General features: G+C 42.6%; 1 protein-coding gene across 5 annotated transcripts in view; it reads left to right on the plus strand.

Moving 5' to 3' along the window:
- The window catches only part of RCOR1 (REST corepressor 1), a 192008-nt gene that overhangs the window by 33319 nt on the left and 143385 nt on the right, over positions 1 to 15304 (plus strand). The gene's annotated exons all lie outside the window — the stretch shown is intronic.

A 15304-nucleotide genomic window follows, 5' to 3' on the forward strand; every position in this document is an offset into this window, starting at 1 on the left:
ATGACATTTTAAAGATTCTGTCTTGCAAAGTAAAGGATGTGAGATCCTTTGATGATTTGATCCATCTCACATTTAGTCTTCCTCTTTTCCTGCTTTTTTCATCTTCTAGTATTTTTATAGTGACTATTATCTTTGTATGGTATATCCACATAAAATTAAGAATTTAAACTATGCATAAAGGTAAAGGTTAAGGTTCCCCCTGACAATTTTTTTTGTCCAGTTGTGTTCGACTCTAGGGGGCGGTGCTCATCCCCGTTTCCAAGCCATAGAGCCAGTGTTTTGTCCAAGACAATCTTCCGTGGTCACATGGCCAGTGCAACTTAGACACGGAACACTGTTACCTTCCCACGGAAGTGGTCCCTATTTATCTATTTGCATTTGCATGCTTTCAAACCGCTAGGTTGGCGGGAGCTCGGACAAGCGACGGGCGCTCCCTCCATCGCATGGATTCAATCTTACAACTGCTGGTCTTCTGACCTTGCAGCACAGGCTTCTGCGATTTAGCCCACAGTGCCACCACGTCCCTAAACTATGCATAGTAACCAGCAATACTGTAGTTGGGATGATCTTACTTTTGGCCTTCAGTTACAGAATGCATGTGGGTCAATGGAGGAGCCAAATTAGTTCCAGGTCTTAAGTTTCTCCAGCTTCTTTCTATCACAGTGTCGGTCAGGGACGACATAAGTTTTATTTATTTATTTATTTATTAAATTTATACCCCGCCCCTCTAGACCATGTCTACTCGGACATTGTCTCCATCATTCCTCCATTGAGAGGTGGCTATGTGTAAACTCAGTTAGGATTCCACTTAGTTGGGATTCCACTGAGATAATTATATTAAACTGGACCATGCTGTTCTGATATAATGTCATTTAACTCTGACTGTACATCTTCTGCATGCAGTTCCAGCTTAGGAATCTTGAGTTTTAAACAAAGTCGATTTTGCAAATCTGCCTATAGTCCTGAGTCTAAAGGTAACAGTAGTGGGCTTGTGGAGAAACAGATAAAGCCACCAACATTTTCAGAGGAAGGATTTTGTAAATTTTCTCTTTCTCTTTTATCTGTAGGGGACAGGGTGGAACAGCAGACAAGTATGGCATTGTGACATAAAACAAAAAAGGCTGATAAAATATGTCTTCAGTATTAAAGAGTTAAAATAACTTTTATTTCTCTGGCTGTATACTTCAGTTGAACAGTTAGATTAAACTAGAGAGCAGCTACAAATTCTCCAATATGAACTAGTGATATGAGTACAGTGGTGCCTCACATAACGATGTTAATTGGTTCCAAACAAAACATCGTTATGTGAAAACATCGTTATGTGAAGCACCATTTCCCATAGGAATGCATTGGAAACCGGTTAATCCGTTCCAATAGGAATGGATTATCCGGTTTTCTCCCTCCCCCCGTGGCTTGGATCTGACCCACGGCGGCTAACTCAGCCATGGCTTGACTCCCTAGAGTCCGGTCATGGCTGGGGTAGCCGCCGTGGCTCGGATCCAAGCCGCGGGGGGAGGGTGGTGGGATTGGAATGCCTTTCAGGCATCCCGGGCTTGGATCCCACCCGCCGCCGGTTAGGGTAACAGGCGGCGGGTGGGATCCAAACCCGGGATGCCTGAAAGGCATCCCAATCCCACCACCCTCTCAGCCTGCCCCCACAGCTTGGATCCAAGCCGTGGGGGGTCGCTGGGAGCGGACACCCCCCCACCCTGCAGCCGCCGCTTGAAGCCTCCCCGCGCTGCTTTCCCCAGCCATTCTCGGACGTCCAGGCGTCCGAGAACGGCTCGGGTAGGCGGCCTGGGCAGGCTTCAAGCGGCGGCTGCAGGGTGGGGGGGGTGTCCGGAAGGTTTCCAGGCTTTCACCTGGAAACCTTCCGGATACCCCCCCCTCTGTCCCCGCTGCTGGTAGCCTGCCCGGGCCGCCTACCCGAGCCGTTCTCGGACTTCCAGGCGTCCGAGAACGGCTCGGGTAGGCGGCCCGGGCAGGCTTCAAGCGGCGGCTGCAGGGTGGGGGGGTGTCCGAAAGGTTTCCAGGCTTTCACCTGGAAACCTTCCGGATTCCCCCCCCCTCTGTCCCCGCTGCTGGTAGCCTGCCCGCGGCCGCTCCGAAGCGCCGGCCAGCCAGCCGGCATTCTCGGGGCAGGCGCTTCGGAGCGGCCGTGGGAAGACCTCTCCCGCGGCCGCTCCGAAGCGCCCACCGGGGGACTATGGGGGAAACATCGCTATGCGAGTTTCCTCCATAGACAGCCTCGCTATACGAGGCAGTAATTACCCCCAGAAACCCCCTCGCTATGCGAATTCATCGTTAAACGATGCATTCGCTAAGCGAGGCACCACTGTATTTGTTTTTAAACACCTCTTTAAATTCTGGGCTAAGAAATACTTAAGATGATTCTGTCGTCTTTGTAATGTTTACCTGTGGCTTGATAATATAATCAAATGTCAAGAGGTTTACATTAAAGTGGATGTCAAAATATGCATGTATAATACAGGGTCAAGCAATTTATAGTAATGTACAAGTGACACTCCAACAATCAGTAAAAAAAACCAGAGCAGTCATAGTCATTGTCAGGCACAGAAGGCCTGTGCAAGCAAATGCATTTTCAACAGGTTTTGGAGCGTAACAATGTATGCCTCTTGATCACAGCTGGTGGGTGTCACCATCAAAGTGCTTACCTTTGTGGTGTTACCTGGTAGCGTTCTCTTGGTTGCAGAACGATCAGGAGAGCCTCCACTGAGAATCTTTGCTGTTATGTGCAGGGGAAAGGCAGGTTCAAGGTTTTGCAAAATGAAATGTGGGGGTGGAAAAAGAGTTTGGATCTATATAACAACATACAGCACATATAAAGTCAGCTTCTAGAACTGCTCTATGATTTCCTCCAGCACAAGGTATTTTTATATTTATACTCCCTGTCTTTAGTCTTCAGGTTGACTCAAAAGTGATTTCAGTGTACAGTTTGGGAAAAGTTAAGGGATTTGGGGAGATAGTTTTCCAAGCTTTGATTAAAGTTGTTGTTGTTGTTGTTGTTGTTGTTGTGTGCTGTGAAGTCACCTACTTATGGCAACCCTATGAATGAAGGATTTCCCAAAAGTCCTGTCCTGAGTAGCTCTGCTCAGCTCTTGTAAGCTCAAGCCTGTGGCTTCCTTTAGGAAGCCCGTCTGTTATTTGGTCTTCCTCTTTTCCTGCTGCTTTTAAACTTTCCAAATACAGTGGACCCTTGACTTACAGATGGCTTGACTTACAGACTTTTTGAGTTACAGACTTCTCTGGCCGCAAAATTTAGGTTTGGCTTGCAGCCTGAGATTTGACTTACAGACCAGAAAAAAACCAAAATGGAACAAAAACTGCCTGTTACGGGATTAATCGGTTTTCAATGCACTGTAGGTCAATGGAGACTTGACTTACAGACTTTTTGACTTGAGAACCGCCTTCCAATACGGATTAAGTTCTCAAGTCAAGACCCCACTGTTTTATTGTCTTTTCCAGAGAATCTTGCCTTCTGATGCCATACCCAAAGTATGAAGCCTTAGTTTCATCATTATTGTATCCAGAGATAGTTAAGGCTTGATTTGCTCTAGGGCCCACTTGTTTGTCTTTCTGGTAGTGCAGGATATCCTCAAAGCTCTTCTCAAATACCAGAGTTCAGGCAAAGCATTTTTCCCTTGTCAGCTGTCTTTACTGTCCAGCTTTCACATCCGAATCAGGAGTACAGTAGTGTGAATGGTCTTTGTCTCCAGTAACACATCCTTACACTTGATGATCTTTTCTAATTCCTTTGTTTGCTGCCTTTCCAAGTGTGAGTCGTCTATTTTCTTGGCTGAAGACTCCATTTGGATTGATGATTAAACATACATAATCATCGTGTGCTGTGAAGTCAAATCTGACTTACTGCAAATGTTTTCAGGATTTTCTAGGTAGAGAATATTCAGTAATGTTTTACCCTTCCCTTCTTATGGGGGAATCCTGGGACTGTGCAGCTTGCCCAAGGCCACCCAGGCTGGCTCTGCTCATAGGAGGCAGAGTGGGGAATTGAACTCCCAACCTTTGGCTCCTCAGTCAGATACCTAACCTACCTAACTGATTAAATATATAGAAACTCAAAAAGCTTTTGAACTATTACTGTATAATAGACAATAATTGTTCTTGTAGTCCAAGATGGTGATACTATCATTGCTCAGTTATGGTTTCTATATCTCACTTTATTAATTCAACTTACTTCCAAAGAATGATAATTTTGCTGTCTCATGTCCACCCACTCCAGTTCATCATCTGTGCATGTACTGGAACTTGGAAATACCCCCCCCCCTTTTTTTTTTGAGAAAAAAGTAACATTCGCAAGTTCTGACATAGATTTCTAAAACAGATGGATGATTAAGAATAAAGGCATACCCAGGTACTTTGTAAAACAAACGACATTTCCATCTATGTAGCAAACCCTTGGATACTTCAAAAGTGTAGCAATGGAGTTTGGAATGTTCACACAGAATAAGATTGTTAGTATTAATTATCCCCTTCTCAAAACTAGGCATGGGAAACTCTTGAAACTTGTGTTCCCTCCACCCCATTTTTGTCTTTTGAGCTTGTGTGACTTGGACAGGGGTATGACTTAGAAATCCCTGTGATTAAAGCCTTATTATTAGCTCGGAAATCTTTGCTGTGATTAAGTCAAGCCATGCAACAAGACTGACGGTAGCTTCTAGCTTGATTTTTTATACTGAAATGTTGTGGCTATAGAGCAAAGATGGGTCTTGCCTCATTATGGCACCCAGAGATGCAATAGTTGTAGCCATAATCTTGCAGATCTGCTTAGTCTCACTTAGATCTGGTACATTGTTAGGGATGGGGAAGAATAGAGAGAGATGCCGATTTTTCAGAGAGACTGAAGTTGAGTTGTTATTCAGGCTGTAGCTCAACATTTCCAGAGTCTGTTGTGATTGTGAACATCACTACTGAGGACTAGAATGGTGACAGTCCATGTTTTAAAGAAATCTCATTCGTTCTGCGATGTGTTTCAGAACAAGACTTATGCTGCTTTGCAGCTTGTTTACAAGGATTCCTCATTGACCCATATAGACCCTCTGAGGGCTGTCATATGTGTGACTTGCCAGTGTAGGAGCCTTCCAGATGCTCTCTTTAAATATGCCATAAAATGTATCCTTAAAAGGATGGATGTCCAGGCAGTGTATAAAAGTGATGTTATTTAGCAAGGCTTTTGAAGGTTTTAAAAACGCAAGTGTGTTCAGAGGCTGTGAAATCGTTAATTTTGGTGAGATTTGGGAAACCTCTTCTACTTTCTTAAAAGCCTTCTTAAATGGCAGACTGACTAGACTGTTTTCTCTACAAAATGAGCATGAAAGACAGTTGTACTTCTACTGAGCCTTACTTTTGTCCCTGAAAAGACAACCTGGCTATTCGTCTTACTGTTTTTCACAGGAGAGCTGGGAAGGGCTTGAAGTTGTGGCTTGGAAACAGGCCTTAGCTCCACTCTAGCTTCCTCTTTGGAAAGGAAGCTCCAGCTAGCAATGGGGGCAGCTTCATTTCTGAATAGGAAGCTAGGAAGCTTATACGAAGTGACCAAGCCTTCCCAGCCAGAACGTTTCTCCAGGTGAGCCACATGTTTGTAGGTGTCGGTCTGTCAGGTGGAACTCCCAGGATGGGAAATTATGGGATTCGCCGTCTAAGAAAAATCCCATGCCTACTTACTCGCTCGCCTTTGTCTTTTTATCTAATTGTTGTATTCATGACTCTCATAGGTCATTTTGGGATGTGTTCATGAAGGGTGGCAAATAAATATTTTAAATAAATAAAATATAGGCTGAAATCCTGTTGGTGTAGCTATGCCAGTGGAAGACTGATGATCTCATCAGGAAAAAAAACTTTTATAATAGTGAATTGTATGAAACAAAATTATTGTGTAATAGCTGTGGGGGCCATATTACAAGAGGAGGAAGTCCTTATGGAGGGTCTCCTTTGGTAGTAATAGCCTCCAGTGATAATGATTTTTGGTAATTAAAGACTTCTTCTTTCTGTCCCATAGCTCTTAACAGCTTCAGTGCAATAGAAGGCTTTAAACAGGAGCTGGAAAAGTCGTAGTAGAAGTAGGAAGTTTTCAATTGCTGAAAATCACACCTCCTGATGGTATAATCCCCCTTCTGCTAGCATAAGTTACGTAACAGTATTTCAGCCAAGATATCACAAGTGAATCGTTCTATGCACCACATAATTTATAATTTCTTTTGCTCTGCCTTTAGAAAACTCTGAATGTTTTCATAGGTCTTCCTTCCAGGCATGGTTCATGTTCATACCTGCTTAGCTTCAACTGCACTGTGACACAGGGTGTTCCTCACTGAATTGGAAACTATAGAGATAACATTGTCGTGGTTCCTTACAGCTGAATCTGTGAGTGATAGCTCTCTAGCTACCTACCTCTAGGTTCCTCTGTCAGGACACCCTGTGTAAAATTTGGTAGAGGCATCACTCACCTGGACTAGAGGCTACCTCAGAAATGGTTGTTAGTTTACCAAAAAGTACATTCTGACAGCCATAGTCTTGCTGCCTTATATACTCTATGGAGGGCACCTCCTGGAGAACTGCTGCTCCCAGGAAGTTCCCCAGTACAGTAGCTTCCTTTTTTTGAATATATTAACAGCAGGAAGTGAAGGCTTCAGAAAACCATACGGCCTCTGGTCCAGGTGTGAGAATTGTAGGTATCTGTAGGTATCGTTCTCTGGACTGGAACTCCCACAGTTATGCTTGGGAAATTCTGGGATCTGGAGTCCAAACACACAAAAGGCAAATCCCTAGTGGGATGGCCAGATTTATTTCAGTAGCAGCTTTCATGGATTACAAATCACTAAGGAAGCCACACGTTTTTCTTACGCATGTATTCACATATAGAAAGCTGCCAGTACAGTACTTCGAAGGCCTTTTTTTTAGGCATGTTGCATTTTGAGGCGTTTTTAGTGACACTGTGGCCTTTTGGTGACTCTCCTGCCCCCACCGGCTGTGGAACTCCCAACCAAAGGATGCTGCACTGTCTACCCTCCACTCCCATCTCCTAGTCCAAATACATTGGTTAAGCAAGCCTTTAGTTTAAGCTGGGTTTCTGCAAAAAACTGGACCAATGTAATTATTTCATTTTATTGGACTCCAGTCATTATTCGCTGCCCTGAATGTCATTTTTTTTGGGGGGGGAATGGGGAATCAATCAATCAATCAATCAATCAATCAATCAATCAATCAATCAATCAATCAGTTAATATGTTGAGAAGGCTCCCCCACTGTGTTCATTTTACATTCTGTTCCTTGTTTGGCGCGAGAGAAGGGGGTATTCGTATACGAATATCCCTGAGCAGCTGGAGTTAACAAGGGTCTGCCCCCCTGGGGCTGGACTGTCCACTCACGTGCCTGGTGGCGATGGCCTTGCTTATCCTACCGGAATCACTCCGGAAGCCCTGCTCTCTTCCCGCTCAGCTAGCCACTTGGCAGCCGTGCGGGGAGTCTCATCCTCCCTCCCCTTGCCTGGAGTGGCTGGCCGAGCAGGAATACGAATACCCCCATCTCTATTTGGTACATATAGTATTACAACCATTCCTAGATTTAGTTGCCCTGTAATGTACATTTGATCTTTAACCTGTTTTTATAATCTCAAGTTAAACACAGTTTGCTTGGTTAGTTACTTTGTGCGGCCTTGTAGTCTTTCCTCTCTCTATTTTTTTTGAGTATGCACGTGTGATACCTACCTTTCGGTTAGTCTGCAGTGCAAGTGAATAAGGGAGATGGTATCTAGTTTGCTTGCTGTAAGCCAAATCCCTGTATCATGCTATGTGAGTGACAGTCTGCTTTCCTTCCTTGTTAGCTGGAAATAATTAGTCATGGCAAACTGCAGTACATGTGAAGTATGAATCTCATCCCAGCGGGGATGCCGAATGCACTCTTAAGATGGGAAGCTTCTGCTGGAGGATAACTAGCCCTTATTTTAACACAGAGCTTGGAAGTAATGAGCTACAAATAATGTAGTTCCTTCTAACACAGCACTGAGTATGTAACAACCTCAAAAGTAATTTTACGAGTGGAAATACGGTCTCTTTATTGGTATTCAAGAGTGGTGTTTTCCGGTTACTTTTAAGTCCTCTCAAGTACAGTGCTTTTGTATGAATATGCCTATTGTAATTCACAAAAGTTCACACTGAAATAAACTTAGATTTTAAGGTGCCACAATGTGTTTGTTTTTGTGGAATGCATGCTGAAACAGATTAAGAGGACTACCTCTTAGAAAACTGTTCCAAGAACTGTTTTAAAAATAATTTCCACTTGGAAGAAGCTGGATTCTACCCACCTCCACCCCACTTCCAATGCACATATTTTCCTGTGTTCCTTCCTGTTTTCCTTCCACTTCAGATTTGCTCTTCTTTCATATTTAATGCCAAATGAAGAACTGGAGCACCTGCTGCTATCTTACAAAGTTTTAACTTCAAACAGATGATGAAATAATTACGGTAGCTCAGAAAGTTGAAAAAGTATTCAAAACACATAGTGGGTTACATTCTGATCATTTTGTGGGGGTTGTAATGATGGTATTGGTGGTATGGAAGAATTCCTCTGTGTCTGTCTGTCTGTCTGTCTGTCTGTCTGTCTGTCTGTCTGTCTGTCTGTCTGTCTGTCTGTCTGTCTCTCTCTCTCTCTCTCTCTCTGTGTGTGTGTGTGTGTGTGTGTGTGTGTGTGTATTGTAGAAGATTGGAACCTGGAAACTTTTTGAAAGCATGCTGTCAAAGAAAAGAGGGCTGTCTTTTGTTGGGAGATGACTCTCATCTGCATTGCTTGAACCCCCTATCTTGGGTTCAAGCAAAGCAGATGAGAGTCATCTCCCAACAATTTCTGCAAGTTCACAGGTTACTCACCCCAAAATAAAGCAAGTTAGTTAGAGCAACAGAAAGCAGATACAGTAGAGTGTGTGATGCCTAGAGCAGGGCTCTAGAGCAGGGGTCTCCAAATTTTTCAGCATGAGGCCCGCATCATATATTTTACACATTTTTGAGGCCTGAAGGAACACACATGTGTATATGCCCACATGCACGCATGCTGCATGCATGCAAAGGCTGAAGGAAACAGACCCGAGCCTATGGCATTCACCAGGCCAGATAAAAAGGCATGGGGTGGCAGATGTGGCCTGTGGCCTGTAGTTTGGAGACCCCTGCTCTAGAGTGATATGATGCCTCTGAGCATCAGCTGGGAGAATTAAGGGTAAAGAAATACTTAACTTGAGCAAAAACAAAACAATCATGCCTTATACAGTTTTGAAGCCATCAGACCTCTTGTTAATTTTGGAAGCTAAAGAAGGTCAGGCTTGCTTAGAAGATGCCAGGAAAGAATCTTGTCTGAAACAATGGCAAGGATGGATAGAAATCAATGATATATTTTCTTAAAAAAAAAAACCCAAATGGATTCAAATCACAATTTAACCAAAATATTAAAAAAATTCATTATCAAAAATCAATTTTAAAAATTTTAATCAAAAGTTTATTTTCTTAAAAAAAGCAATCACGTTTTACATCATTTTGGTTTAAATTAAATCCACCCTGCATTGATCAGACACAGTATAAGGTAGTTCTATTTTCCAAACTCGGAATAAGGGACAGGAAACTGGCTGTCCAGATGTTTCCAAATTCAATTTCCAAGAACCACAGGCATGGCTGATTGGAAGAGATTTAGGAGTTTCTGTATAAAACATCTGGGGCAGAACATTTTGACTTTTAGAACAGTATGTAGCCAATTGTGCAAAGGTGCCTGCCTGCAGTCATGGTCAGCTGTTGTGTTCCTCTGCTTCCCCATGGTCAAAGAAAGAGTTCAGTGATGGATAGCAAAGCACCAGACAGCATTTGATTTAAATCAAATTATTTAAGTCTCTGCACAGACTTGATTTAATTATGTGGTTCCCAAAGTGTATTTTAGCTTGCTTTAGCTTCTTCATACATTTTACCTAATGCAAATTTTTCAGTCTTGTCCAAATTAACTCCATAGCTAGTGTTCCGCTATTCATCGATATTTCCGTTTTCTAAAAGTGCACACTGGATTATTGAAGCTGGAGTCAAATAGGGCAAGAAGATGGTAATGCACATAAGTTGCACAGGGAGAAAAGGCAGGACTGCCACTTTGAAGGAATCACTGTCACTCAAAAGGAAACAATTGAAAACAATCCTGGGCTTCCAAGCATTTCTCTCAACCTTGTTTCATGTTGAAAGAGGGGTGGGGTAGACTTCAGGAATAACCTCAGGAATAACATCAGTTGGAGTTGGAAAATAGATGGAGCCTCCAATGTGGTATAGTGGATAGAGTGACAGACTGGGACTCTGGAGAACAGGGTTTGAATTCTTGCTTGGTCATGGAAACTCATTCAGGTATTGGAACTGGTAAGGCCACTCCTTAAATATCACATTTACCTTGAAAGCCCTGTTAGGGTAACTATAAGTCAGTTCCAACTTGATAGCACAGAACACACAAACATATGGCATCTAATATTTCTCATCTCCATATATTGCTGTAAACAATTATAGCAATTTTTTTCCCTGATATGTACTAGATTCAGTATCAGGGTGATAGAAGCCTGTGGAACTGGATAAAAGTGAGGCTCTTTTTCAAGAATGATTGGACCCTATTTTTTTAAAAAGATTATATTTTCTTGTCCTATACCACCGGAATTTGTAATGCCCATTTTATTATGTCCTTGAGCTGTAACACATTTGAAGGAACTATCACCACATAATTTTTTTAAAAGATTTTAAATAATTGTGAGGGGGTGCAGGTGAGCATCCCTAGCGAGCTATCCGGACCCCAGCCCACAGGTAGCAGGCAGCCAGGAGGAGGGGGGGGGGAGTTTCCACAAGAAAGACCAGGCCGGCTGGAGGGAGTCCCTGCAGCTGCAGGCGAGACAGCATCCTGAGGAGAGGCAGCTGGAGCAGGCAGGGCCAAGGGAAATAAAAAAGCAGAATTGGGAAGGGAAGCGGTCTTGAAAGAAGAGGGCGTGTGGCCTTGATGCCAGAAGCTGTTTTCCTCCACCAGGTTGATTGGCTTGCAGAAAGAGTCAGATCCTGGAGAATCCAGCCATGTGCTAGGTCAGTGGTTCTTAATCTTTGTTACTCGGATGCTTTTGAACTGCAACTCCCAGAAACCCCAGTCAGGATAGCTGGTGGTGAAGGCTTCTGGGAGTTGCAGTCCAAAACTCCTGAGTAACCCAAGGTTAAGAACCAGTGTGCTAGGTGACAAGGCTATGGTAGAGTGGACGCTGCCACAGCTCTGGAGAGGCGAGCGAGGGAAGGGATGGGGAGAGACAAGCTGTAGAGTTCTTCAGCTGATTTATACAAGCCTTCTCTCAAAGGGGTTTGTCCTTAAGCTCTGTCCTCCGTCCTGCCTTTCAGAACTTGGACTCTGGGGCAATTCCATTGAAACTCACTGCTCCCCGAAGCTGACAAGTGGTTTAAAGACTGTAGCTCAACCCTATGGGATGGTGGGGGGAAAAACATAGCGGGACCTTCTGCTGTAACTTCTGCTGAAACTGATAAGAGTCAAGAAGCTTTGCAGGAGCCCGTAGAGTTATGAACAGGGACACGTAGCTCTGCCAGCTAGGTGGCTAGAGGGGCACCCCATATTTTTAAACATGAAAAAATGCTGATAATAAAAATTCATTTTTTTTGCAAAAATTATCCATCTCCCCCCCCCCCCCAATGCAAGGTGAAAAGGAAAAACTATGTGCACTGCCCCTTGTACAATTGTTTTTAGCAGGATTTTAACTCTGGAGGGCCAAAGTTTTCTCCAGGCATCTCCCCATGTTCCTTTCCTTGCTAAAATCCTGTTGCATATTTTAATAATAATAATAATTATGTGTCATCGATCCATTTCCAACTTGTGGCAATTCTCATAAGGCTTCCTAGAGGTAAAAAAATAGCAGTTGACTCTTTGCTCCTTCTGGTGGCTAGATGTACACAGGAGAAATGGCAACATTTCTAGTCAATCTGGAACAATGGTGTTCTTTCCTTCCTCCCCACTCCCCCAGCTGCTTGTCACAATGTTTACAAGCCTTTTTGGATGTCAGAAATGCTTGGTGATGTCACCTGTCGAAACATCTTGTAGGCAGTTGGGGAAAACTGGTGGGAGCTGTATGTGGGAGACCGAGCAACTGAGCTATGATGGAAGACATACCTGGTGGTGTCTTATTTGTGCTGCTCCTGGCGTTTTCTTTCTTTTCCATGAAATGTAGCCCTCTTGGGACCCAGCTGCTGACTGTGTAGCTTCTTCTTTGCTATTGGTGACAGTAGCCATGGGAACCGAAGAAAAAGGATGGAAGTTTTCTAACTCCCAACTTGTTGCTAGGCAGTTCTTACCTTGGTGTAGGTATAAAGCTGTCCTGATAATAAATAATTATTTTTCAGGGTTTGTTTGTTTGCTAATTTTTTTTTAGTACCAGTTTGGGAGCATACCATTGAAGGCAAAACTGGAACATTCCTGGATTAGAATGGAATAAACATGCTTATTCCTTTGGAGATAAGAAATAGTAACTGATGAGGGTGAAGGTATGGACCAATTAGACATAGTGATGGATTCATTGTTACAGCTATTGATAGCTCTATGAACGACAGTACAGTATACCATAGTGGCTTCATTACTGGAATAGGACAGGTGAGATCCCGATACCTGGGTAGTGAAATTTGCTGGGTACTTCGTTGTGATGAATAAATACATCAACCTACTGTAATTTTACCTCACAGAGTTGTTTTGAGGATGAAGGTGATAAAGTTGTGAGGATATGTCTGAAGGAACGGATTGTAATCTAGGAAATCTCTTATCAAAATAAATTTGTTAGTCTGGAATGTGCCAGAGACGTTTGGTTTAGGTGTTTTGTTTTATTATTGCTGAAACAGACTAAGGGAGGGGGAATCTACTTTGAAAAACTGCTTGTCAATATGTTAAATAGAACCACAGGGACGAAAGAAATTACTTGTGAGAAAGTCCTGCATAGTGCAACTTGAAAAGACGCATAAAGCATCATAGTTCCTTCACTCCACCCTGAAATGCTGTTTTAATGCTGCTTCCAGTAGGAAGCTACTTGGTCTGTATTTTTGGCTTTACTAAGAAAAAGGAGATTGAATAATTCCGATAGTTCTGAAGACTGACCAGCTCCTCATATGGCCTTCTGCCAATTACAGTGGTGACTCCTGACACATTTTAATGGGTCTTCTGTATTGCAAAGTTTCTCTAGGTCCTTTATATACTCATGTCCCAGAGAATCTACACGGTGTTATGTTTCAAGAGTGGCCTTGAGTCTGATGGGCGGTATATAAATTGAATAAATAAATAAATAAGAATGAGGTCAATGGATGACTGTTTTATAGGAGATGAGTCTGGCTTTGTCTTGGCTGAAAAATGTCACAGTTCTGGGCATCCCTGGGAAACCCATGTTAAAAGAACAGTGCATGGGATTATAGGATATAAAAGTCTTTCACCCTCTGTAGAAATAGCTGGATACTATTTTCAGTGTTGGTAAAGGAGAAACAGGTATTTCATTCCTGCTCTTCTACCTCTATTTGTTGTGATAGGTATATCCTGCCTTTCCTCTAATGTACTTAAAAGAAAACTTAATGTACATGGCTCCCCTCAACCTGGGCCTTGTCGCAATCTTCTGAGATAGGACAAGTAGAGCACCCAGTTAATTTAATGGCTAAATGGGGATTTGCACCCAAGTTTGTTGAGTTCTAGTCCAACAGGCTAATCACTACTCAGTGCTGTAGATTGGATTTTATATTTGGGAGTGATGAGAATTGTTAGATAACTCTAATGTTATTAGTAAAGGCATATACTGAACTCTAGACTGAAGCACAGAGTTACATAATCAAAATGTCTCAAACTGGGAGCAAGGAAACATGCATGTAGAGGAACAACAGCTGCGAAAACTGTTCACGTAGGGGTGTGAAAAAGTGTCATTGTCTTCTTCATTCTCTTCATTGTCTTTGGTAAACGTTAGCTGGACATTGGGAGCTGCAAGCTTTTCTTATTTTTCTTCATTTTGTACAGAATACTTGTGCATATTTTCCACTATGAAGCAAATCACAGGAACAGGAAGATCAGCCAATTGATGAAAAATATGTAAATATGTTTCTTATTTTTCTAAAAATTCATGTAACAATTCATCAACTGTGGGTCCTGATGGCAATTTTTAGAGTACTGTATTTTAAATTGTATGTTAGTTGTTTTATCTTTATTTTATATTGTTGTAAGCCACCCAGAGACCTTTGGGTAGTGTGGGTGGCATATATGTTAGTTAGTTAGTTAGTTAGTTAGTTAGATAGATAGATAGATAGATAGATAGATAGATAGATAGATAGATAGATAGATAGATAGATTGATTGATTGATTGATTGATTGATTGATTGATTGATTGATTGATTGATTGATTGATTGATTGATTGATTGATTGATTGATTGATTCAGCCCAGCTTGCTCTCCCAAAGCAGACTCCACCCCCACTGTTTAACTGAATTGTTAGCTTCCTTGCAGAGGGTCCAGTATCATATGTCAGGCAAAGTAAATGGAAGTGCTCATCAGCAGATGTTTCCTGCTCAGAATTCAAGGAATAGGCCTTCATAGGAAATATGCCAGATGGGAACCCCTTCTCTCTCTCATGGTTACTTGTCTCCACTGAGAGAGTGTGGGAAACAGCTCCTTAATCTAAAATGTGGTGATGATTAGTAACAATGCCTGCTGAGCTTTTCCAAGTGTATTTTCTTTACTCTTCTGTTTGTATCCAATTGTGTCTGTGTGTGCGAGAGGGGGGAGGGGCGAGGGCGGGTGGGCAGGCAAGTGGGTGGGAGAGATTGGAAAAACATCAGTGCATAAAGATACTGGCCTTGTATTATTGGAAAACCTTCAGTATGTAAAACCACATTTCTTCCTCATTTTAAAAACCCCGGGTTCACTCATCCAGGTAGAAGGATTCCCAGCCAAGACAGGTTCATTGCTTTTAAAGCAAGCATCATCATTTATTGTTTGCAGAGGTTCATTTGCTGAAAGAAAGGCAAAACATTTTTCAGGAAAGCCAGAAAATTTCGTGAATTCAGTTTGCTGGCAAAGTTACTAAATTACTAAGAAAAAGCTTGCCTGAAGAGAAAGGACTTCACTGCTTGCAGAAGAACAGAAAAGATGGGTCCAGCCTGGCCTCCTGTGGGAAGGAGTTCCAAAGTCTGGGAACAGCAACAGAGAAGGCCCTCTCCTGTGTCCCCACCAAACACCTATTTTTGAGCTGCAAATCCCAGAA

Source organism: Pogona vitticeps, chromosome 1 (genome assembly GCF_051106095.1).
Source record: "Pogona vitticeps strain Pit_001003342236 chromosome 1, PviZW2.1, whole genome shotgun sequence".
NCBI classification, from domain to species: domain Eukaryota; kingdom Metazoa; phylum Chordata; class Lepidosauria; order Squamata; family Agamidae; genus Pogona; species Pogona vitticeps.